Genomic DNA, 27,201 nt, shown 5'->3' with positions numbered 1-27,201 from the left:
GCCAACTGGAGGGTTCGGGAATCCCTTTCCCGCCCCCGTTTTTCGATGCCCGCTCGCTCGCTGGCGTTCTCGCTGTTCGTGCGTGCGTGCGTGCGTGCGTGCGCTTTTAACCTTCTCGTCGCTGCACGGCTGCAGCCGGAGTGACACGTCGCTACGCACAACAGCTTTCGGTATAGGTGGGCATGGAGAAGCACGGTGTGAGGCCGGTGGGGAGAAAGGGAAGGGGGAGGTTCGCGAAAGCTGCACGCAAGCCGGGGCGGGTCCTTGTTTCGCGGCGACACGTGAGAATCGAACCAATCAGCAATCGCCATTGCCCTTTCGTTTCACCTCCCCCCCCCACTCGCACTCCTTTCCTTTCGCACGCCGCTTGTGTGCGTACGCGCGTGACGCGTCACCCGCCTCCTCCTCCTCCTCCTCGTGCATTTCGCTCGAGCAACGCAAGTCAGTGGTGGTTTTAGCAAGGATACAACCCACTGTGGAAAGGAAAAAAGAACAGCCGGCTGTGTGTGTGTGTGTGTGTGTGTGTGTGTGTGTGTGTGTGTGTGTGTGTGTGTGTGTGTGTGTGTGTCTACGCGCACGCGCAGGCCCCCTCCGCCAGTGCCTGCGAGTGAGCGATGTCTCGAGAACGATGTATCCTACATAAAATAAAATTAAAGAAAGAAAGCGCGAGAAAGTGAGTTGTGTAGGCCGGGAGGTGAGGTGAGATCGGTTTGAATAGGCACGGGCCGACAGCGCGTTCGTGTTGAAACCCCGCTCGCATAGAAACCGAAGGGGTGGTTGGTCGTGTGTGAGGTGGGGGGCTGTAACCAATGGGTCAGAAGGGCCAGCGGAAACCTATCCGTTCTCTTTGCCCGTATAGCTTCCTTTCACGCAGAAATGCTGAGGTGGGGGGAGTGGGGGGACGTCGGTCAGGACAACCTGGACTGAGGAGGCGGGGAGCAGGGAAATGGAGTTTGGAAACGGGAATTGTCATCTGTACGTCTCGCAGCCGGAACGAGTGAGGAGGGAGCGCCTGGGTGAGGAGCGAGTGTCTAGACGTCAGCCAGGCAGAGAAGCGTAAGAGCCCGAATGGCCCGCAGAAGGTTGGGGTACAAGCGTTTCGGATTGCTTCTGCGACAGTGTGTCATTGGGTTGGTGAGAGGGAAAAGATGTCTCGAGTATACGTCAACATGTTTTGTTTTTTTTTCTAATCTGCCGGGCTTCTTCCTTTGCCAGAAACGGACGTTAGTTGTTGATTGGTAGCGATGAAATTTGGCTGTCACTCATCCGCAGCGGTTTCGTCATTATCTCTCCTCCGCTGCCGCTTGTCTATGTTTTCAGCCTTCTTTCTCTCTTTTGGCGTTCTCTCTGTTTTTTGAAATGCGGTCGGCCGTTTTGTGTCCTCTTACCGTTGCCACGGTGCATGGTGCTCTGTTTCGTAAATTGCTTTCGGAGAAGACTAAGATTGAATGGGCATTTCATTATTATTTTTTTTCTTTGAGACAACGGCGGGAGCAATTGGACATAAATGTATATATATATCCCTATGAAGAAGGGCTCCAGGTCAACCCTTTTCACTCGTCTATGGCTGTGTGCTCGATGACACCATATAATGATATCGCGAACGTCGCTCGGCTGGTGCCGTTTCGTTATATAGCACACCGAGCATGATGTGCTGCCGTTGTGGGCGTCTGCACGTCATTCCAGCCGCATGTAATTCGCTTTTTCTTTGTTTTGTTTTTTACTGATCCTTGAAGCGTCTGTTTGTTCGAACTCGGAGCGGATGCGACTTGCCGATATTGTTACGGCTCCTGACGGCTCGAAGCGTCCACCAGCATGGCACTAAGTCGTCGACGTGCCTTGAAACATTATGTTGGTGCCTTGCATGTTAAACGCGTATATAATAATAATCATCATCACAATAATAAAAGACGATCTGGAAGACAAAGTGAAACCAGGCTATGTATTACGTTAGTTGGTATGCTTGCGATCAACAACGCCGAGCTTTACGCCTGGCAACTTATACCTGCAATGCGTTTTGCAATCGAGAAGTCGTCAGAGTCCGCGCATCTTTTACAACGATGCTGGAGCCGAATTCACAGAGGAGTTCGTTCGCGTGAGTGCCCTTTGCCATTTTGCCTGTCCGCCTTCTCTGTTGATATGCCCGGCATCAGAGTTATTGGCTGAGATTGTCTCTTACGAACGATTCTATCGTAAGAGATTTCTTTGTTGTGAACGCTGGCCCAGTTTTCTTGCCATGCCTCGTTGCCAAAGCAAGCTGGAGAACGTATTATTGAACTGCAGATATATCTACTGGCCGTGCGATTTTCATTTTACGAAATGTTTGTGAAGCGCACAAATTTACTTCGCAAGGGGCAGCGCTGTTTGTATAGCGCTTCACTTTAGTGGCGAGTGGCAGAGTATCAATGTTTGATTGGTATAGAGAGGTCAGCCTCAACAAAGAATTAGCACGTGTGACCACTATATATTTTTCGCTCTTTTGTTCCTGTATACTCCGCATCCACGATCATGCCAGCGCGTTCATAGGATTACCGGCTAACGATCTATAACGACCCATGCTCCATAGGGTTAGCAACGTGTCTCAGCATAACTGTAACCAGCTACATGCCTGCCAAGTTTTGCGATTTGATCATAAAACGTCTGTTATTTAGAGCTTGTTCCGTATTGACACACCTTTATTAGAGCGTATAGATACTTAGAAGTTGGGTATCGAACGCGTGTCGTATCGAGACCGATATGTTTTACAGTTTTTCATTCGCTGCCGGTGTAGTGCAAAACGTATTTCACAGATATATATATATATATATATATATATATATATATATATATATATATATATATATATATATATATATATATATATATATGATGCAGCAATGCCATCTTCTCGTATCCAATCAGTGCATAACAGCAGCCGAAACTTCAGCCTCTCTTTCGTAAATACTTCAATTAAAAATTATTACTATTATGAACATGAAAGAAAATTATGATTAACATTCCCGCATGTCTGTGGCGGAAATTGTTCAAGCTGTCACTATACACAGGGCTTGTCACTATGTATAGAGCTTGCCTGTATATATATATATGTATATATATATATATATATATGTGATGCAGCAATGCCATCTTCTCGTATCCAATCAGTGCATAACAGCAGCCGAAACTTCAGCCTCTCTTTCGTAAATACTTCATTAAAAATTATTACTATTATGAACATGAAAAAAAAATTATGATTAACATTCCCGCATGTCTTTGGCGGAAATTGTTCAAGCTGTCACTATACACAGGGCTTGTCACTATGTATAGAGCTTGCCTGCTCACAACTTCTCTATACAGAAAACGTTATGTGTGTCTCTTTAATGCACACCAAATATCCTTATTATTAGAAGAATGTTTAGTATCGTCAACCAAATTTTACTGTCTTTTCGTTTCGACTGCTCTAGTTTTTCATTCGCTAAAGTTAACAGGTTTGCAGATACTGTTCTTTCTTGCTCACTTGGGCACTCTTGTCTTGTTAATTTTACGCTTACATTTCCACTTTGTCCTGCGTTTAAGATCACTGCTTATTGTATGACGTTTGCATGTATCAGGGACCTTAAACGTTACGGTTGTGTCCCGAAAGCTTTATGTTTAGATTTCGATAAGTTTCTACGTACCATCAACTTCGACTTCGGGCAGTATAGCCAACTGGTCTATATAGCCTCCCTTGGTGGCTTGCACGAACATTTAATAACGAAAATAACAACGAATTTAAGAACGCGTTCATGTGCGGACTGTGTGTTGTCTATGGAACATTTAAGAGCGCGTTCTTAAATTCGTTATTATTTTCGTTATTAAATGTTCGTGCAAGTCGCTCCCGGTCTAGCTCATTAGCAAGAGCGACTGTCGCGGGAAAGCGGTACAACACCACTCTATAGATTCTGTGCTCCAGTACCGGACCAGACTTGTTCCTCAACTACAACAGTTTGAGGACAGCTGTTGGGCAGTTTGCACATAGCGTTAAGAACTGAAACGGATAAAATATTTCCCATTTCTTTCGGAGGAGTAGTTGCCCGCTTCCTCTGCGGCGTCTACGTACCACATTCCGCACGAATGGCAAAGCTTCATTGTTGTGCAATCAAACACCGGCGCCCTCCCCCCCTTCTTCATCTTTATCTTTTTTTCTTATTCTTCATACGGTCGCCTGTATACAGCCGCGCGGCACCGTCGTGACGCTCATTTTTTGCGGTTTGCACATGGGCATACGCGGTGCATTCGCGGCTCACTTTGTCCACAACGCAAAAGGGAGCACCTCTCTGACATTCACGAACGGAGAAGCGAAAGACGCGAACAAAAGGAGAAAAAATATGGAAAGTAGTGCAATGTCGAGCACAAATAAGGCGTGCAATGAAGTGTTAGCAAGAAAGAGCCTGGGTGCCAGGCGTTGTCAGCAAATTCGTCAGCGCATTAGGACCATTTCAAAGTTTGTGCCCGCTACCCTCCCTCTCCCCTCGAACCTCCCAAAACGCGCGCACACACCCTAGGCTTTCCTATCCCCCCCCCCCCTTTTTTTTTCCTGGGCCAACGCTCTTTGAGCGGCTATAGCATGGCTACGGCTATAAGGGTTGCGCAAATTTTTCGCGAGGGTTGTGCACACACACAAAACTAGCTCCCCCTTCCGGCGTGTCCGGGTAATAGCGAAAGTAGCGCAGAAAAGAAAAAAAAAAGACTAGAAAAGAAAAGGGAAAGAATGACTTGACCGGCACGTGTCGCTGCGGGGACGCGTACTAGGGAAAGTCGGGAGGTGTTTTGTTGCACGCTCGCCACGCTAGGTGGCGCTGGCGGCCGCGGTGGCGGTGCGGGGAAAGTCTCTTTTGTAAACACAAACAACCCCGCTCTGCTGCCCGCTGTGCTGGTTGGCTGGACCGCGGGTCGCGGGGACGGTTGGGTAGGGGTGAAGAAAAGGACCGCGGGATGGACCTCGAGAACGCTGGCCCCTCGCTATATGGTTTGTTTACGGCATAGCGGGTCCTCGGTGTTGTCGCGTTCATTTTGTGTGTCCCCTTCATTTTTCCCCAGGCTCCTTCTAACCCGCTGCCCCTTTCAACTCTTCAAAGATTCGCTTTTCAGAAAATTCTCTCCCTAACCTTCTCCCCCTCCCCCCCTTTTTTTTTTAAAATCCCGGACACGCGTCGCTGATGCCAGCTCGCGTGGATGCCGCGTGGCTTCTTTGAATTCTCTGCCCGCCTGTCTGCCAACGCTAGTACTTATTTATTATTTTGTTTTGCTTCTCTTCCAAAACTTATCCCCGTCTATTTATGTGAGTGATGTGGGAGAAATCCTTGAAAATGTTTGTTCTGGCCCGTTCGACAATGGCCGGTTGCCCGCGAGCGTCCATTCATTCTGCTGCGTACGCCGCACTTTCGGTTTTGGAGAACATTCTTTACCTTTTTTTTTTTCATATGGCGGAGGGGTTGTACTCTACCGTTAAGGAAGCACGGTAATAGTGTTGTGCTGGCCCTTTTCTCGGCAGCTTGCGGGCGCTGCTCCCAGAGGGCGTTGACGGCGTGTGCCGGGCTCGCGCGTGGAAAGCGGTCCGTTCTGCTAGCGGGGCGATATGCAGTGGGCGCTTTTGTTGTGTGTCAAGGTGTTTGTAGAAAAGCGGGATGTTCGGAAGGCGTACGGGAATGAAGGGTTTGTCGCGTCGCCGCTTGCACGTATACGTGTGTGGTATAGTGCGTCTGTGTGCGCCATTGTCGAATGTGAATGGCGCATTTGGCAAAAAAAAAAAAACGGAATCGGTCGCGACGAATGCGACGCCGGCTGTGCGATTACGTTTGATGAATCTCGTTGCGATGCTTTCAATACTTCAGGCCGCGAGCGTCAGAAACCTCTGAAGAGCGTTGCCATAGTTGCCGTCTGCATTGGCGCGCGTTCGTTTGTAAACGTGTATACGGTGCCGTTCGGTGTATACCAGCAACGGCCGTATAACTTGAGTTGAAGCAGCAACTACACACTGTAAAAAATTTCCGTAATTTTACAGTCAAACCTGCCGTAAAAATTACGTAGACCGTTCAGTTTCATGAAAAACGGCGGAATTCTACGTAAAAAAACGGACGTGAGCTCTGTTTTTGAAATACGGAGAACCGTCCGTAATTTCATGTGGAGGGCAACTGAGCATGTTAAGAGCGAAAAATCAACACGCAACGAATATAAAGAAAAGACACCGCCCACGTTTACCAGCAGTTACCTAATATCACCATAGGTAACGCTGCTTGAACATTATTCATAGGCGAATCGTAATACGCACGCACAAACGGAAGAGGTTTCAGCGGTGGCGCTGCTTACCACCCTTCATCGCTTCTACACGACGGGTTGCATTTCTCCGCCTCAACAGTACAGAGTGGACAGCGGCTGGAAATGGCGGTGTGCGGTGGTGGTATACCTGTTGCATTTGGGATTTCACTGAGAGAATAAGAAGGAATCGACGATGGACTGCTACGCAAGTAAGTGATTTAAGTGTCCTTTTTTGTTGTTGGTGCACGTCGCGCGTGCGAAATGCACCGCGATGGCCGGTGACGGGCTGAACTGTGTTGTGTGAGCATGCCCTGTCAATGCCCTGTAACGACATTCCCGCTTGGCCATGAGGATTGATAAAGCCGCGGCATTGCGAGTCTGTGATAAATGGTGTAGCGTTTGTTGTGCTGATTTCATATAGAGTACATTGAGGCACGTAGGCAACATCAACGACGATGTCGTCTGTAGCAGTTCGTTATCGGCTGTATGTGGCAGCTGGTTTACTGACGTTGGCATTCCAGTTTTGCAATGTGTTGTGATGTGTTCTTGGCATTCCAAAATAAAGTGAAGTTACTGTTCCCCTTAGCAATCTCTCACGGCGCGGTGTAACACTATGTTAGCCGTATTCGGCGACGCATTGCATCACAGCGAAATTCTTTTTCCTTAAGCTTAGGACGCAGTGTGCTTGGCGTGCATAATCGCTGTGTTCATATCCGTAATTGAAAGACTGCTTCTGGAATTGAAAGTCTGCTTGTGTATGAAGACCTCATAGAGCATGTTGCATGCGATGCCCCTACATCACAATGAATGGACGGTGTAGCGTGCTTGCTGCCGTAACCTCGTGCGATCTGCAGTGTTACGTAACACTGGTGTAACACGGTGCCTTGGAACACTTTGGGATCGAGCCCGAGCAATCGTGCGCGATCGCACTTGAAAGTGTCCGCGTGATACCCATTAAGGGTCGCTGGAGAAGAAATTGATTATTTTGCTAGCTGGTAATCGGCACCAGATGTTTCGCGAATTTTTGTTTTTGTTTTGTTTTTACTTCAGACAGCTACCAGGGTGACTATCAACGTTCTGACGCAATACGTCAGCATTTAACGTAATCTGGGAGTGGATTGCCACGTAAATTTTGCCCATCTGCGGCTTAATTGTAAAGCAAGTGCATGTGATAAGTAATTTTTAACGTAACCTTGACACAGAATAGCGGTGCCAAAAAGTGTGTAATGGACATCCAAAGTTACAAATGTTCCAAACTGGTATAAAAAATCAAAAGATGTGTCAACACTGATGTTAAAGGCTGGTTCTAATACTGACTGTCTCTAGTTGCATAGACTAATTTTCAGCATATAGGCATCAATACAATAATTATTCTAAAATACATGTTGTGAGTTATGTAGAGCAAAATGTCTGCTGTTTTGCCGAATAGAAGGTGCTTCATGAAGTCTTTTTTTTAAATGAGTTGAACGATACAATTGAAGACACCAAACGATACCACAGCAATCGGTAATTCGGTGACAAGCTTATGTGCAAGAGTATTTGTATATGAAAATGTTTTTGCTTTACTGTGGACGACCGGTCTGAAAATACCTGATATTATTTGCTTCAATTGCAGCTATTGCACCAGTGAAGGATGTCTGTGTGCCGGTTTGTGCGCAGTTTCTCAGCCAGCGGGCCTGAGAAAGTGTGCCACAGCAGTCTGTCTAGTGGTGCTCTTTGTTCTGGAAAGCTGTGCCATTCTATTGTATATCTGTCTTGCATATGCAGTCTTAATAGACAGTGACTGCAAATGTTGGTGGAATGACGAGGCCTATGCAAGTAGAGTAATTTTTGCAGATGCATTCAAAGGATAATTGATGATTTGTTTTCCTGTGGCAACAAATTGGTTCAGTATGAGCACGTCGACTTGAAAGGGATATTGTTTCATACCTGACTTGGTTGCACATATGAGTGGTGTTTAAAAAACACTTATAGTGCCAGAGTTCAAGATTTGAGGCAACAGATAAAACACGCACCAATAAAATAACTGTTTGTCTAGTGTTGGCTTAATGAGTATGCAACAACACTGCACACTGATCGTTAGCACCGTCATGCATGGGCTCCATGGTAACTAAGATTAGCCACGAATAAGCTCACTGTGAGCTAGTGTTGAGCTAACTATAACAGATGAGTATGCGATGATGTAATTAAGTGCAACATTGGAAGGCAACGTAACAATGTAAAATTATAGCCTGAGCTCGCAGCTGCGTTGCGTGGTCAGGCGACCAAAAGATATGAATATTTAAAAGGGAACGAACAGTGCTACTGCCAGTATGAAGTGACAGTGTTGTACACAGCAACATATTCCCTTTGTCCTGTCTGTAGCCCTGTTCGGTTCCCTTCTAAACATGCACCAAGCAGCCCAATTCAGAATGCTCCGGCAGGTTAAGTGATGACACGCTAGCATAGTGGGAGCTATTCTGAAAGTTATGTCTGCTATGAAAATGTGTCATGAAGATACTTCACTGCTAAAAATTTGGTGTACAACTGCACAAAGCAGCATCAATAGCTATGTTGCTCCCCCATGTTGTGTCAAGGGTCTGTGCATGTTTTGTAAGATAATCCTTGAGTCGTCGGCCGGTTTGTCCTACATAATTGCTGCTGCAGGACAGTGGGATATTGTAAACAGCACCAACCGTAGTACCTATGAACTCCAGCACATACTTTTTGATGTAAACTTCACGTGTTGCCCTGGTCCGGTTAACATTTTGTACGTGCCCAGATTGCTTGGCACTGAAAATAAAAAGGTAGTTTCAACTCTCTGAACAATTTGCTTGAATTGATGGTTGCCATTGTGTACAGATTGCATAACAGTCATAGGCCTTGGCTTACTCGAAGTTGTCTGACCTAAGACGTCAGCTACGTTCAACTCCATTAAATGCTTCTTGGCAATGCATGCTAAAAGGCAGTGCGAACGCACTGTTAAAAGCAAACATTGTACTTGGTTATGGAAGCTCCCCTCCACGTCGGGGTGGTACCAAGTGTTAAATGTGATCTCCGGTGTTCCTGTAGCAACAACATGCTTCAGTGTTCAGGTGCACCAATAGAAAAGTTAAAAACACCTTTGAGTGCAGGGAATAGCTCCAGCTCGATGCTCACCACAGAAAATCTTCAGGCCCAGATAGTGGAGCTTGCCTTTCAGTAGTAGTTTTGCTTACTTGAACATGCGTGGCACTTTGTAGGAGACATTAAATAGTTGCTCAACCACTTTAATTGTGACTTTTCACTGCCGAGAACACTGTCAGCTAGTCGTAAAACACTAGCTGCTGTAAGAACCAGCGTAGTAAAGGTATTCTGCTTCATTGGAAACTTTCTACCCTATATGACGTGAAGTAAGGCTACTAAATGGGTTGAGTTATTTGTTTTCTGTCTTCTCTACAGTGCTAGATGAGCTCATGGAAAGGGGAAAACTACATTTCAATAGATGAAGTGCCAACAGAGACAGCACAGTCAGAAAGAACAAAGACAGGACAAGGTGCTACTTGCAACTGTTTATTGAGGTCAAAAGCACTGAATATATAGCCATGGGGAGAGGGGGAAGAAAAAAAAAAGAAGCACTGATTATGTGAATGCGCATGTGCAAAAATATGGAAGATGTATATGAAGGGAATCATAAGATTAACCAAAATCTAAAACTTATCTAAAAACATTCGTTCATTTCTGTAAATAGTCGGAGACGAGGTGTCGACACAGGCGTCCCTTCTTTTCTTAGTCTGGTTGGCCTCCAAAAGTTCACGTGCCACAGTGTCATTGCTTTTAAACATGATTGTTGTATTAGGAAGCCTTGCTTCACGTACTTGCTTATTCTCATTCTCACATGCCTTGCAATGAAGCAGCAAGATTGAGCCATAACCATTTTTGAGTGAAAGCTTGTGCTCCTGCAGGCGTTCATTAATACATTGGCCAGTTTGTCCGGTTTACTCCTTCCCACACTTCAGCGGTATGCAGTATACGACCCCTTCTCCGTACTTCACAAAAGGGTTTGTGTGTTTACTAGATCACTCTACTTTCTTAGTCATCATATCCAATCAGACGGCACAAAGTAGCAAGTTTTTGGGGCTCGGAAGAAACCACAGGAATTTTGTATTTGACGATGACATGTTTAAGATTATGTGCTGCTTTGTGAGAATACGGTATCACCACTGTAGCTTTCTTTTCCAATGTTTGACCTTCTTCACTGCTTCAGTTTCTTTCTTTTTGCACCTTTTTCAACAACGCCTCCGAAACTTTGCTCAAAACCAAACAAGGAAAGCCAGCTTTCTTCAACTTCAAAATCTGTTCGTCAAAGGTTTTGTGTGCCTTATGACAGCACAATTCTTTAAGGGTAAATTCAAGGCACGTAGTGGCAATCGCACGTTTAACAGTCTTGGAGTGCATAGACTTATATTGCAACAATTAATTGCAGGGTCGGTATACCGACCTCGTGCCCGCAAGGATTTCTGCCGTATCCAGTGGCGATACCGTATTCTCACGAAGTGGCGCGTAATCTTAAACACATCGCCGCAAAATATAAAATTACTGTGGTTTCTGCTGCGCCCCGAAAGCTTGCTACTTTGTGCCGCCTGATTGGATCTCATGACTCTAAAAGTAGAGTGTTCTATTAAACATACAAATCCTTTTGTGAAGTGTGAAGAAGCGGTCGTATACCGTGGAAGTGTGGGAAAGAGTGTATCGGACAAACTGGCTGATGTATCAGCGAACACCTGTGGGAGCACAAGCTTCCGCTGAAAAATAGTTATGGCTCAAACTTGCCACTTCATTGCAAGGCCTGCAGGAATGAGAATAAGCAAGTATGTGAAGCAAGGCTTCAGGATACAACGATCGTGCTTAAAAGCAAATACACTATGGCACGTGAGCTGTTGGAGGCCAACCAGATTAAGAATAGAGGGGATGCCTGTGTCAGCATGCCTGTGTCTGAATATTTACACAAATGAATGCATGTTTTTAGATAAATTTTAGATTTTGGCTAATCTTATGATTCCCTTCATCTTCTGTGTTCTCGCGCGTGCGCCTTCACACAAGCAATGCTTCTGTTTTTTTCTTCCCCTTCTCCCCATGGCTACATATTCAGCTGCTTTTGACCTCAATAAACAGTTGCAAGTAGCACCTTGTGCTGTCTTTGTTCTTTCTTACTGTGTTGTCTCTGTTGGCGCTTCATCTTCTGAAAGCTCTTCACCAAGTAGTCCCCACAACGTGTTCTACTGGAAAACTACAACTAGACAGTGATCTTCCATTTCTTGACCTCATTGTTTTCTTTGGTGAGTGTCATGTGCACTGCATCTATGCCCCGTCTTTTAAGGAGGGAATTCTGCCTTTCGCATCAGCGCACTGTTCGGCTGTGAAGCTCTGTCACAGAAGCACGTAATAGCATCCTCAACAAGTCGAGGAGAACTTCTATACCCAGGTCTAACATTGGCCTACAGTGGTGTGACCACTGTTAGATCACGTTCAGAAGGTCAGCCATGGTCTCAAAATCTGGGTTCAAAAAGGTGAATCAGACCAGGCCTTGGCGCAAAGTGTAGCAAGAGGCACATGCAGCAATTCAACTGTGTGGTTGTTTACAACATCCCGTTGTCCTGCAGCTGCAACTAGGCAGGACAAATAGGCCTAATATTTGTTTGTTTGTGTTTGTTTGTGTGTGTGTGTGTGTGTGTGTGTGTGTGTGTGTGTGTGTGTGTGTGTGTGTGTGTGTGCAATTAACCAAAAGTCTTAGCCTGCGCTCGTGTTGTTTGGCCTTCTCCCATCTTTTCGTGTTGTCCCCAAGTAATCAGTCGGTGTCACATTCTTATAGAATTTGCAGTTATGAGATTCATGCTTTGGAACATGATCAGAAGCTACCAAATGGATGACATAATCCATCTACATGTGTTAGTGTAGATAAATGTGTCTGTGCAGTAGGGGTAGGGCATCATATGTGCTTGTTTAGCACTTATGTATGCACTTTTGTTTCTAGAGCTTGTGACACAGTGATTCAAACTATGTCTGTGAAAACAGTGCTGCACGTTGCAAGGAAATGTTACAACACTTGTAGGTGAAGCTCGGTGTTGTGAGAGGTTATAGAAACTTGCTTTTTGCAAGTTTCTAGAGCATTTTTTAAAGATGCTTCTTTAACTCCCGCGTGCATCGTGTTCATGACTCGCTATAAAACTGTCAACAAGTATGTCCTTTATGCCATCCGTTTCTAAAGATTACATGAATATAATTAACCCCCTGAGGGTCGATCTTTTTCGCCATATTCGACCGCCCAGGGTCGATTTTTTTTATTGCAGATTCCAATTCTTAGGGACTTATTTCGAAAAAAATTTACCGTAATTTTTCTAGGGTGTCCGTAAAGCCACAAAAAAATTATTTTGCGTTGGTATATATGGTACTCGTTATTCATGAATAACAATAATAAAAAAGGAAATAAACCTATAAGAGTAAAAAATTTGTTACATTGTTATAGTTCAAGGCTTTGAAAATGTGCACACGAGAATGCTTTGCAAGACTCAAATGTTCCTGCTCTTACACTAATATGTACTATTATGAGCAATATCTAAGGGAACACAGGAACGCGTAGAAAACACCCTCAGACCCAGCTATATGGGTGATATGCAGCGGCCACCGTTGGAAACAAAGTGGAAAGGGGGACGCTGTTCTAACAACTGTTCGCACTCCCGCCATGCGTCTGCAAAGTGCGGAATTTCACATCGCCAGCAGACAGTGATAACACTGTTCGATATTGCATCACTGGTAACCTTTTGCGTCGAATCATTACAAAAGATAGCACTGTTCCGGACTTCGATATTGATTTATGGTAAATCTTCTAAACCGGGAAAAAATTGTCTTTAAGGGTAAGTTCAAAATAATTTTATTGGCGCTTGCCGAATATTAAAAAGATATTGAAGCAAATAAAATAAGGCAGTAGCGTTATCGCAGCTTATCCTCGTCCTTTGCTTTGTTCGTTGGTGGCCTAATAACGCGTCATGCCACCGTCGACTTAACGATGGCCTCTGTTCTTTGAGGCAAAGATGCGTAGAGAGCCTCGATGAGTGCAGTATCACGCTGAAGGCGGGCTTCCACTCATGTTCTATTGCTTCCCATAGTTGGTCGGAGTTCGCCAATTCTAGTGAGCTCTTCGAAAGGTTCACTTTCATACGGCCCCAAACGTGCTCTATAATGTTCATGTCGGCACCCTTCGCACACCACTGAAGTTGCATTACCCCCCGCTCTTCCAAAAGGCGCGCCACGTCCTTCGATGTGTGAACGGGAGACAAGTCCTGTTGGAAAAAATAACACCCATCCAGGTGCAGCCTGTTCAACACATAGGGGATCATCTGGTGCTCGAGCAGAGTGCAATACGCAGCACTGGTGAACCTCCCATCAATTCTCACCAGTGGGCCTAGGCCTGCGTGGGAAATCACCCCCCCCCAGACGTTCACAGACACGCGTCCACTGGCGGCCACCGCCTGGATATTCTGCGGACTAAAGCGTGTGTTTGCGGTCCACCACACTCTCTTTCGTTTGTCCCAGCGGCTCGAGAACGTGGACTCATCAGAGAAAACTACATACTTCTACCCACTCTCACTCCAGCTGCGGTGTTCAGTAGCGAACCTCAGGCGAGCCGCTTTGTTGGCTGCGGTGAGCAGAGGTTTCTGTGCGGCGATGCGGCTTTGCAGTCCTGCTTCTCTAAGCCTTCGTCGTACCGTGCTGTCGCTCAAGTTGTTCAAGCCAAGAGCACCTCGAATGTCTTTTGCACTTTGAAATGGCTTGTCGCTGACGGCAGCCACGATGCAAAGGTCTTGGTCGTTCGTTGTTGATCGAGGTGGTGTGCGGTGCGGTGCATCGTTTATGCGTCCTTCGTCTCGGTAAGCCTGGATAATCCGGTTGACCGTTTTCAATGGGCGGCTTGTCACGAGAGCAATATTGCGCTGCGTATAACCTCTTTTAGACATTTCTATTATATCTTCCCGCTCTTTAAGAGGCACTCGAGGCATCTTGAGGCTGCAAATTCAGGGTTGACTGCTCTGCGTGGGCCACTGCAGTGTGCGACGTGAATTTTCTCTGAACGAACTTCGTGCAACAGTCGCACGAGAGACAGTTTGTCAATGTTCTTTTTTTTTAATTTCTCTTTATTCTATTCCTCTGTCGTCATTGGTTTGAGCGTCGCCACTGTTCGAGGTGCCACTGACAACCGAGTGCGTCGATTCAAATAAAGAATCGGTTTGAAATACAGGGCAAACTTTTTCTCGGAGTACTATCAAGCGGTTGCACGAACAAAAAAAGAGAATGAAAGAAAAGAAAGTGAATCGGTGTAAGTCACTGGTGACGATCACCATCTTATCGGCTGTCGGACGATCCATGACGTAAGCTGCTCCTTTGTAGAAATGCCAGCGTGCTGGGAGTGCCAACAGTTAGTGGAAGAGCACTCCCCTTTCCCCCTTCATTTTTCACAGCGCCATCCGCGTATCGCTCCGAGTCTGTTTCAAGGCTGTTTGCCACGCGTTCCTGTGTTCCCTTTCATATTGCTTATGATAGTACATCCATAGTGTAATCGAACTGTGTAGGTGCATGCACTCAAGAAAACTGTGCGGTTGTGTGCCCATCAAAAAAGCAAAACATGTGACAAACTTCCACTAATCTTCATCTTATCGCCAACCAGATGCAATTAGTTTTCGCGAGTCTCAAAAAAAAAAAAAAGAAAAGGAGCAACAGAAGCGCATGCACGGCAGCATCCTTCCTATGCGCACCCCTGCGAGCACTAAATGAGCGAGAAACAAGGCGATTAGTAACGAGATAGCCATCAGTTTTGCAAGCGCAAGAAGCCGAAACGGCCTGCGAAAACAAAACCCCAACCGCCACCCGCCCGCGCGCACGCGCGCACGCCAATGCGCAAGCAGTAGTACATAGACGCGCAGGAGCAAACTAGCGCTAAAACAAACCATGCAACGAAAACTGAGAGAGCGAGGCGTGCAAAAGAAATTCCCTGTATTTCCACATAATGGCAGCACATGACAGAAAAGAAAAGGTTAGGAAATTGTCGCGCTTTTTAAACCTACAGATAGTGCCGTAAATATACGTCATTGACCCTTGAAGGGTTAAGGAGTCATGCTCTTTGAAACAATTTCCCGTAACAACATTGCAAAATACCACCTGAGGGTCTCGCATCTCTTACATCTGCTGTTTTGCACATCATAATTTAATAAAACTGCATTTAGTAGCTGCACAGCACAGGCCCCATTTTGTTTTATCACACTTCTTTGTCTTTTCTCCCCCTGCCCCAGGTCTTATTTCAACAACTGCAGGCCATCATAAAATTGCTTCAACATTGTTGACAGATTCCAATATTTTTTTCCAACCATTCTCTCATGGGATCTAAAGAAAATTAACTTGATTAGCCTGACATGAAGATGAATTCGAAATAATTTATTGTACTTGCTTGGTAGCACTGAACTGTTTCGTTAATCAATATAATACTTACAATTCACCTTTGTATTGCTGGGTACCGGTAGAGATATGGTTAGTTATTCACCAAAAAGGCTCCCGAATTTTCCACCTTCTTAGTGTAGGTTAGACACTCACTTGTTGCACTTCACAAAGAGCAACTTGTGGTTGCTAGGAAATAAAGGTTTACTGAGAATTTTCATGCATCCAATTTGATTCTGTGTACTAGCATGTTTGTATTAGCATGTATTTCATAGAGTTGCGGCTCCATAAAAGTACATTCTGTTATTCAATGTCTGTGACATGGTCAAGCAGGTTGACCATATCTAATTAGAACTTCCTATGTTCTGGGGCACTTGTTTGCAACTTAAATTATGTGGTTTGGTGCTGTCAGTGTAAGCCTAATGTCGTTTTTTGTTCTCCCAGGAAGGACGCAAGCATTGCAAGGAGCCATTTGACTTGCCGCCACACTAATATTGTATTTGGTAAGGTCTATTACAGATCTTATTTCGCGTAGTATGTGCTATAGTTGTGTACAATGTGTTCAAAACTTCAGTAGGTGGGCTGTTCGACAACAGGTGTTTACAAATTAATAATTATAAAAGATGTTCAAGGTCATTAGTGATACAATTGCTGCTCACTGCTGAATTTTTTTCCAAATTAAATGATGAGCCATCCAGCAAGTGCGGCTCTCCTGGCTAATTATACAAACTTTCAAATACGGTTAATTTTTTATCACAAGTGTACAGCAGTCGGGGACAACTGTTCACAGCGACAATTTCATAATATTTACTTACATGCAAAAATGAGTCAAAGGTCAGGTGTACTTATGAAGTTTTGTGAAACAAGTTCATCATCATATTGCTTACTTCATTGAAAAGTTTGTCGCGGAATTCTCACTTCTATGAACAGATCAACAGTTGTCGAACGATGGTCGTCTCTATAGCCAATGTTTGTGCCAGAGGCTTGTCTTCAGAGCACTAACAAGAGACTTTGCCATGCAGCTTGAGCTGATCAGTATGAAGAGATTACATAGAATAGGAACACAAAGCATTAGTGGGCCTCTTCGATTATCAGTCCTTGACAGTCCTGGACTGCTTAGCACTGCTGTCCCGCATTCGATTTTCTCAATCGGCTTCGGAAGCCCCATCCACCAGTCCGAGAGCAGCCAGTATCGCATTCATTTTACCAGAAGTCACAGACTCTGCGGACTCTCAGAGCTGTCAGCAGATATTTGTTAAGACATATGCAAGTAGCTACCAGACAGCGGCTGTCTTAAAAAGATGCATGCGGGCTTGATGCTATGTTTTAAAAGAGGCTGTGTGTTTATATGCACTTTGCGCGTTCCAGACAGCAAATATCATGCACTCAGCTATCGCTTCTGTTAAATCGATGCTTTGTGTGCCATAATGCGAGGTTTTCATGAGTGGTCTAATTGCTGCAACCTTAGTCCTTGTGTTTTTTAAGGCAAAACACAGTGATAATCCTAATCCTAACATAATCCTAATCCATAAGAAAGGGGACGCCAAAGACTTGAAAAATTATAGACCGATCAGCTTACTGTCTGTTGCCTACAAAGTATTTACTAAGGTAATTGCAAATAGAATCAGGAACACCTTAGACTTCTGTCAACCAAAGGATCAGGCAGGATTCCGTAAAGGCTACTCAACAATAGACCATATTCACACTATCAATCAAGTGATAGAGAAATGTGCAGAATATAAGCAACCGTTATATATAGCTTTCATTGATTATGAGAAAGCGTTTGATTCAGTCGAAACCTCAGCAGTCATGGAGGCATTACGGAATCAGGGTGTAGATGAGCCATATGTAAAAATACTGGAAGATATCTATAGCGGCTCCACAGCCACCGTAGTCCTCCATAAAGCAAGCAACAAAATCCCAATAAAGAAAGGCGTCAGGCAGGGAGATACGATATCTCCAATGCTATTCACAGCGTGTTTACAGGAGGTATTCAGAGACCTGGATTGGGAAGAATTGGGGATAAAAGTTAATGGAGAATACCTTAGTAACTTGCGATTCGCTGATGATATTGCCTTGCTTAGTAACTCAGGGGACCAATTGCAATGCATGCTCACTGACTTGGAGAGGCAAAGCAGAAGAGTGGGTCTAAAAATTAATATGCAGAAAACTAAAGTAATGCTTAACAGTCTCAGGAGAGAACAGGAATTTACAATAGGCAGCGAGGCACTGGAAGTCGTAAGGGAATACATCTACTTAGGGCAGGTAGTGACGGCGGATCCGGATCATGAGACGGAAATAATCAGAAGAATAAGAATGGGCTGGAGTGCGTTTGGCAGGCATTCCCAAATCATGAACAGCAGGTTGCCGTTATCCCTCAAGAGAAAAGTATATAATAGCTGTGTCTTACCAGTACTCACCTACGGGGCAGAAACCTGGAGGCTTACGAAAAGGGTTCTACTCAAATTGAGGACGACACAACGAGCTATGGAAAGAAGAATGATAGGTGTAACGTTAAGGGATAAGAAAAGAGCAGATTGGGTGAGGGAACAAACGCGAGTTAATGACATCTTAGTTGAAATCAAGAAAAAGAAATGGGCATGGGCAGGACATGTAATGAGGAGGGAAGATAACCGATGGTCATTAAGGGTTACGGACTGGATCCCAAGGGAAGGGAAGCGTAGCAGGGGGCGGCAGAAAGTTAGGTGGGCGGATGAGATTAAGAAGTTTGCAGGGACGGCATGGCCACAATTAGTACGTGACCGGGGTTGTTGGAGAAATATGGGAGAGGCCTTTGCCCTGCAGTGGGCGTAACCAGGCTGATGATGATGATGATGATGATGATGACGTCACATTTGCATATTTTTATTGTTTGGCTCAAGTTACGTGGGACAACCTGTATAATCAGAGCTTCACAGATTGCTGTTGACATGTGTGCTGATTCCTTCTGTTACCCAAATTCGGAATTTTGCTTTTGGATGTGCAGGATTAGTAGACAGTGTAGACGCGCTCTGTCCTAGACACACGTCAGGCCTTTAGTAGACGGTTTCACGAGCTTTGAGGATATCGGCCTGTGCTTTGTGGGTGAACAGTGATGTGGCACAACCGTGTTTTTGCTTATTTTTGTGTGGCAATGACGCTTAAATTTTACAGGAAATGAATGAGCTGGCTTAAATACAGCAGTTAAGGGGCCCGAAGAGCGAGAGCACGATGTAAACTGAGCTTTGTTAACATGTTCAATGTGCTCAGGCTGCGATTCCATTATGCAAGCTTTATGGTTGTGTCGGCGACATGGCCTCTGAGACTGCACCATTTTGATGACCACGCTACTGAATTTGCTGGGTAGGGCGCTATCTACAAGTAGCTAAAAGCACGAGTTCACGGGATTGAATCCCGTCCACGGTGGCCGCATATCAATGGGGGCAAAATATGAAAACACCCATGTACTTAGATCTAGGTGAACGTTAATGAACCCCAGGTGGTCGAAATTTCCGGAGTCCTCAACTACGGCTTGCCTCGTAATCAGAAAGTGGATTTGGCACGTAAAACCCCAAAATTTAAGCAGCTAATAGCAGACAACAGCAGCCAGGAGAGCGACTTCCAATCACGGTGCTTTCAAACAAAACCTTGGACAGTCCCAGGCAGCGGGATCACATGACTGAGATGCGCCCTTCTGTCAATGCAAGCCAGACCAGAAGCCGCAGGTGGTTTGCGGACAGTCTGGGACTGCATAATCGAAGGGGCACAGTGCTCTCACATACATTATGTCCACTGCGGGACGAAGGCCTTTCCAAGTAATCTGTAAATATATATGGCTTGCGCCAACTGACTCCATCCTATGCTTGCATATTTACAAATTTCGTCATGGTGCCTAGTTCTTTACCGTCCTCAACAGCGTGTTTTTTTTAATTTATCATGCATATCATTTTTTGTCGTTCTGTTGCTTGTTGAGCAAGCCTTCATTCTCAAGCTCCATTTTTATCATGTCAGGTTTCAGTCTCTTAGGTTAGTTTTAGCACAATGCAATGATGGTACTTTTATGTGACTTAAGTCTTCTAAACAATTTATAGTCTTTAAATTTTCTTCTACTCATCCAGGACTCCTGTGACTAATTGCCTTAAGTAACATACTTCATTGCCTTCTTGCCCTAGAAAATGTAACTGGTGCCTTCTTGCAGGCCTTTAAAGTGGCAACATATGTACTGCCGACAGTAGGGCATGTTCAGATAAATTCAACTGGACATGCCTGGCGATCACTTTTAATTTTGATTTTAAAATTTATTTTGCTGCCCGAGCCTGGCAACAATGAAATTAACCTTAGTTTTCCAAGAAAAAAAAGGTGTCTCTGCAAAAAGCAATATAGAATTACCTGTTTAGTTAGAAGCATTCTCCCTGTATTTTACCGAATCTGCATTTTGGATAGATCCGCAGGAAATAGTGTTGTCGCTGCGGCTTTAAAAATATTTTGTACCAGACTGCAGGCCAATAGCATTAATTCCAACTAATTACCACAGAGTACCCCCATTACGGTATAAAGAAGAAAAATTTTGGAAAAAAACATTGCATAAATTGACCAAAGTTTTTTTTCTTTGCATTTACTAACAGCACGGAATTTGGCCATCCTGTTGCCATGAGTCATAGAAATTTGAGCAAATAGCTCTGTCCTCATTGGCTCTCAAAATCTACGGGAAGTGCTCATGTTTAGGCATGTTAATGAATTACTCTACTTTAAAATTTTTTAGGAGAGTCTTGATTCATTTCAGAAATTTCCCGAATTAAGCACATTCACATGAAGCAATGCAATCTGAAAAAATATGTTGCATTATTTGTTTCGTTATGGAATTGCAAGTCAAGAAATGGACAGAATAAACAGTACTGCCTGCCAGAGCCATGTATGGGGTCCAGGCATAATTGCAGGCTTTACAAAAAGGGCAAATTTTTCGGTGAACACAGTGCAATATTATAACTTTTTATGAAGATGGGAAGGGTATGTTGATGCATTCACAACCGTAACTTTCAATTTTCACTGCTTGAGTAAAAAGAATATTTCACATTGATACTTCTTCCGTGACACAAACCATATCCGAAAGGGGCTGACGGCTGTTGTGACACAGTTGTGGTGCAAGCATGGTTTTTTTGTATTGTTGCTATTCTACCAGCCTGTCAGCTGGACAATATCTTTGGCTTGCTTGTTCTGGGTCGGAAGTAAACAACATGCATGGTTTGCGCTTGTTTCAAGAGTGCTTCATTGTTTTGGGAAACAGTAAAATCTGCAAGGTTGTTTAATGGAGCAATAGAGCAGTGAAAGTTGAAAGCTATGGTCTGCAGTATGTGGCCATGGCAGCTGTACCTAAATATGGGAGAAGTAATCTCCGAATGTCATAATGTGCACGTGACATCTTTGGCTGTTCCAGGCAAACCATCAATTGACTTGGGTCCTTTCTATCTGAAGCTTTTTATGCTATAAGGCTACGAATGAATATATACCAACATGGCTGAGTCTGAACCATTTCTTTTGACAAGAGAACTTGTAGTGACAGTTGTGAATACGAAATCATTGTTTATCTGAGTAACAATAGTGATGATGATGATGGTAAATAATTGAACAGCCTTAATTGATTGGTGTTTCTTTCTTTTCAGGCAAAGCCGAAGGCCTCTGCAAGCAGCCAGTCATTCCAAGTCTCAACCAATCCTTCCTCTAGTCAGCCAATTTCTAGTGTCTATGCGGAAAGGACTTGCGCAAGAGTGGACACGGGACACTAAAAAGGCGACAAAGACAGGCGTAAACTTCCAACCGGTGTTCATTACAAAAAGGTATGTATATGTACTCTTGCACACTTGATCATAATCTGTTACAGTCATACAAGTCAACATGGCCATCACAAATAAACGAGCGCACCAAGGCCTAAGGCGGCTTCCTGCATACAGACCCCAGATATTCAAATTCTTTAACAGTCAGTGCTATAGGGATGGCTTGCTAACACAGTTGCATTCTGCAATAGCCGCTGCCTCAATGATGAGTCTAGTGTTTTCTTTCACACTGCTTGCTATTATTTCTGTTTTTTCAAACAGTCGATGACATTTGCATTGGGAGCAATGGATTCCAAGGAAACCTTCTTTCCCTTTTTGTACTCTCCGATTATGTTCCTCTAGTCTCAAGTTTAGGGAACTTCCCATTTGTCCCACGTAACGCTACCCGCAGGAAAGAGGTATGCTATACACTATTCCTCTTGAGCATTTGATGAAACCCTTTCTCTGCACAATGTTGCATGATTTTGATTGTCTGCTGACAGGGCTGGTTTTGGCACATAACTTAGATAGCTTGCGGGGTGCGGAAGAAATGACCAAGACTGCAGTCCTTTGGCCTATTTTCTTTAGTTGCACCTATGTGATACTGTTCGCAGGAATCTAGCAGTCATCCCATACATTCACGCTATCTTGCATAAACTAAAGAAAATAGGCCAAAGGGCGGGAGTTTCGGTCATTTTTCCCGCACCCAACAAGTTATCTCAGTTATGTGCCAAAACCAGCCCTGTCAGCAGAGAATCAATTTCATGCCACATTGCTCACAGAAAAGGTTTCGTCGAAATGCTCAGGGGGAGTAGTGAATAGCACACCTCTTTTCTGTGGGCAGCGTTACGTGGGACAAACGGGAAGGTGCCTAAATATGAGACTACACGAACATAATACAAAAGTACAAAAGGGAGAGAGGGTTTCCTTGGAATCTAAAACTCCCCATGCAAATGTCATGCACTCTGAAAAAACAGAAATCATAGCAAGCAACGCGCAAGAAAGCACTAGGCCCATCATTGAGGGGGCAGATAACGCATAAGGCAACTGCATTAGCAAATTATCCCTAGCGTTGACATTAAAAAATTTGCATACCTGGGGTCTGTATGTGGGAGGCCGCCTTAGGCCTTGGGGCGGCCTTAGTGCGCTCTTGTAACTGATTATGATCAAGTGCACAAGAGTATATATACATGCCTTTTCATAATAAACACCAATTGGAAGTTCGCACCTGTTCTTGTCACCTTTTTAGTGTCCCGCGTTCACTCTTGTGCTGGTCACTTCAGCATGGAATACCAACTAGCCCGGTCTCACACCCTGCTTTTTTCAGTAAAGCAGAATAAACACAGGTTTTTTTCAGATTCAAGTGGCTTGTTGTTTCTCGAACACAAATCTGTATGTATGCTGTGTACATGTTGGATGCAGAACCCAAGTGCAACATGACAACACTGACACGAAGAATAAGCGGTGTAGAAAACAATGACACTAGGAGGAAACATGCAAACACAGCACGTTCTGTGTGGTGTATTTCCTGTGTGCTATGATTTCTGCCCCATTTCCAGCTATATCTTAAATGATGTTGCAAGTTATCCACGTTGTAATGTACGACTTGGGTGGTTCATTGCCCAAAATAACTTATTCCAATGAACGAAACAATTTGGCTCGAGAACACGAGCATTCAAGTCCCCGTTTCTTCATTACCAAAGTACGGTCATGTACTATAATCACAAGTACGGGGCTCAATTTACAGCATTTCCGTTTTACGGAACTCACCGTTTTTCTTATTTGCAAAATACGGTCAATTCTGTAATCACAACTACGGAGCTCACCGTTTTCCATTTAACGGAAATAATCTTTACGGCCTGTCCGTTCTACGGAAACACCATTTTCCATTTAACGGAAATCATTTTTACGGCCTGTCCGTTTTACGGAAACACCATTTTCCATTTAACGGAAATAATTTTTACGGCCTGTCCGTTCTACGGAAACACCGTTTTTCATTTAACGGAAAAGTGTCCGGCAACGTTTTACCTGCAACTTTGACCGTAAACTGAAGAAATTTTTTTTACAGTGCATGGAACGTATTTCAGGCGTATTTTCATCGCCGCGGCGTCACACAGCGTCAGCGCACCGATTTCGCGCTGCGCGATAAGTGCGCTCTAACCGCGACTGTATGCAATGTATGACGTGGTTTTGCTACGTCAGCACCAAAGCTCGTGATACTTATTTCGGCCAGAATTTACAGCGTGTTCATCGCGTATGGTCTGAAATCTGTGCCACGACGCCGAAAACGCGCCAGAGAAGCGCGCTTCGAGGTGCTTGCTGCTTTATGGTTTGGTACCCGTTATACTCAAGGAAGCTCCATATATGTATAGCAGGCGGGAATGTAAAGGGTGCCCGTGTCGCAAGGATTATCTTTCTTTGATGCAAGTTATATCGCTGATGGCTAATATCACTGCTGCACATATTTCGCGCCTCAAATGATGCGCGATTATCTGTTTGTCCATTTCTACAACAACACTTTCTAAAGTTCTCGCGTTTGCTTATGCAGTGTATACGTGTGCGCTGTGCAGGTTAGAGGGAGCACGTCTACTTGATCGTCAGCTTAAAACTAAATTCTGGAACTGCAGTGAAAATCCGAGATGTTCTATGGGTCGTGCAAGGAAGCTGGCAGAAACATCGTTTTGTTTCGGGTATATGTGCACGAAATATGGGGACACGAGTGATACGGAGTGACTGCCCTGCGCCTCCTTAATTGCAAAATTTGCAGTCTATAATATACCGCTATAACAGGTTCGCGTACAGGCGCTCATGCTTCTATATCTAGAGCGCTGCAACGCTCTATAGCATGTATATAAAAAGAGAGCGTAATATCGCACAAGGGGCAAGGTATATGGTAGCAGGAGAAAACGTTTCCGTATGTGTGAGCGGCATCGATAAAAGAGAAAGCAAACCTATACCGCCGTATGCAACTGGAACAAAAAATTTTCGAAAATTTGTGTGGGACAAATGTGCAATCCTTCACTTTTGTGCTTCTTGAGGATGACGGCCGGGCTTGTGTGAACGTCTGTAACTATTAATGCAATTACTATTAGACCGCACGCGTCAGCGAACTCACCGCTAATTTCATTATTTCCTTCCCTCCTCTCTCTCCCTGTCATCTTTGTTTTCCCCTTTCCCATTCCCCCGGTGCAGGGTAGTCAACCGGACGTTATTCTGGTTAACCTCCCTGCTTTCTGCTTTTCTCTTTCCTTCCTTCCTTTCCGTTTACGCCTATGTATAGTCTCGATTAAAATCGTGCATTTACGAACCGATGTGGACGCACGAGCCGGGCATGAGCGCGTGCACGGCTTCGGTGTATGGATGGATGGAAACAACTTTATTGTAAATCCGGCAAAATTTAACGATCTCGGCGTATAATATTTGTGTCGTACATTCCTTGTCCCTCACCTGCGTCGCGCTGCACATGCATGTATACGCAAAAAAAAAAAAAATGTTCACCTACCAACTCTCGTCCAACTGGATGTGTTGATTCGGCGTATAACACGTAACGAATGCGTAACGTGTAAATCGACGCTTCTGTGAAAGAGCTACGCAGAACCATTATCCGCGCGTTCGCAAAACGCAGGAGGAGAAGCACACCAGTGGCGAAGATCAGCGCGCATGCGCCGATGCTATATTGTATGTAGCAGCCGCATGCTTTCTGCACTCATTTTTTGTTCTTCATAGATCGACTGGCTAGACTTCACTTCTCATTGCCTGCATGTAACGGTGAACTGCGTAGTACGTATATACCGAGGCAGAAAGAAAGAGGATCTGAACGCCGAGTTTCCGTGGATGCATCGCCGAGCTGAACAAACCATCGGAATATGGCCCCCGAGGCCTTTCCAGGTCTTGCGATGATATTCTATATATGTAAAACCAGCCGGCTCTCTTGCTTTGACTGCAGCCTCTTTATACATTGCGCCGGGGGTTAATTGGTGCACGGACGGGAACTTGGGGACTTTCCGGAGTGTTTGACGCTTATGTGACGGGAATTGAAATTGCTGTATATACGTCGGTCTGTCAAGTATATGTATACATAGGGACGTCATATATATGGAAAGGCCAGACAAGAGGTGCGAAAGACGCGCGCATTTTGCTGCTACATACATTTTCGGGGTCTCACATTCTTAGCCCGCATAAAACAGCGAAGACAGAACGATATGTATACCCCCTATCCCTCCCCCCCCCCCTCCCCTGCAGCGTTCACAAGAGCGCGCGCGCGCACAACTGTTTGCTGCGTCATTGCTAAGTTTGAGCGATCAATGCGTTGCGAGATCTATACACCGTCGAGAGTGACGTTCCGGATTTTCTCTCGACTGCTTCCGAGGAGGACAGTGCCGGCGGCTAAGCTCGTACGCGCGCGCGTGCCTCGGTCGACCACCACACACGCGCAGACACGCACACAAAGAAAGGAACAAAAAAATTGCCGGCGGGAAATGTTTGCGCCTGGCCTGCTTCTGGCTGTTTACCTCAGCGTTTTCCAGATGCGCTTTCCGCAAGAGTGAGAGGGGGGACGGAGAGGGGAGGGAGGGGGGATGTGCATCATCCGCAACTTCCTCCTCTCTTCGATGGCCTGGAAAAAAAAAGAAAGACGGTGCGGGTGAGCTACGTAGGCACGGTGCATGAGAGGGCATATATGGCTCGTATATGGAAGCGGCGTCACGTTTAAGCGACACCGACTCGTGCGAGATAATTAATCTTCATTGGAAAGTCAAACTTGAGGAGCCGAAGAAGAGAGAGAGAGAGAGAGAAACGCCTTCGCAGTTTCGTGCGGTCGCAGTTGAAGGCATCGAACCGTGCGTGCTCGATCACGTATGGACTGCCTCGAAGAAAGTTTACGTAAGAAGCAGACAGGCGAACGGACGGTCGAGCGACCGAGTAGCGTTCAGGTGTTTTGTCTTTTTTTCGTTGTTTACTGTATACGCGCTAAAATTCCTTCGGTTTCTGACGGGCGGTTGCTCGAGAGAAAGTGTGGGAGGCTTGCGAATGCCTGTGGGCACGCAGTGTTCTCCAGGCTGTTAGTACAGTTCCTGGAGGGCTTCGCTAACGAAGAGATCGGTAGGAGAGGGAAGGGTAAAGAGGGAGAGATGTGAAAGGGGAATGCCGGGAATTCGGGTGGTTAGGGATGTGCCGAACTCCTTTACCGGGTGCAGGTGCCGAAGTTTCTCCGGAGTCCCGAGGCAGTGTTCGCGGCTGTTCTGTGCGACCCGTCGGCGCAATGTCTGAGGAGCATCCGCGTGAACGAGCAACCACGAGAACCGAAGGAGAGAGCGCGGGATGATCTTATATGACTTTATGCGACTAAGAGTGCGAAGTCTAGAGTAAATGGGGAAAGAGAGATAGAGAAAGTTGACGAGTGTACGGAAGACAGTGCCTTTTTAGAGAGTAGTTTGATCTCACGCATGCAGTGGTTCCTGAGAGAAATCAATTTATATATAATATATGGCGTGCTTGTGTAGGCGTCTATAGTGGACTTGGCACCTTCTTGTTTGTAGACATCTAATGGAAGGCTTGTCTCTTACCATGGTGACATTCAGTGCATCAGAAGCCGTAGATAGAAGTTTTTATCAAGTCAGTTTACTTCGTCTTGGGTCTACAAACTTCGAAGCAGTCGTTTACAGGTAGTCTACATGACAACAATTGTCGATAA

General features: G+C 45.1%; 1 protein-coding gene and 1 long non-coding RNA gene across 3 annotated transcripts in view; both read left to right on the top strand.

The window, feature by feature from the left end:
- The window catches only part of Cph (BCL11 transcription factor chronophage), a 662,450-nt gene that overhangs the window by 177,516 nt on the left and 457,733 nt on the right, over window positions 1-27,201 (top strand). The gene's annotated exons all lie outside the window — the stretch shown is intronic.
- Window positions 6,331-22,867, top strand: LOC142588251 (uncharacterized). The gene is made up of 3 exons (XR_012829694.1): window positions 6,331-6,485; window positions 16,165-16,223; window positions 21,360-22,867. It is a non-coding gene; the product is annotated as an uncharacterized LOC142588251 (long non-coding RNA).

The sequence above is a fragment of the Dermacentor variabilis genome, chromosome 7 (genome assembly GCF_050947875.1).
Source record: "Dermacentor variabilis isolate Ectoservices chromosome 7, ASM5094787v1, whole genome shotgun sequence".
Lineage (NCBI taxonomy): Eukaryota > Metazoa > Arthropoda > Arachnida > Ixodida > Ixodidae > Dermacentor > Dermacentor variabilis.
The sequence above is the reverse complement of the archived record's forward strand: the minus strand, read 5'-3'. Positions and strand labels throughout refer to the sequence as shown.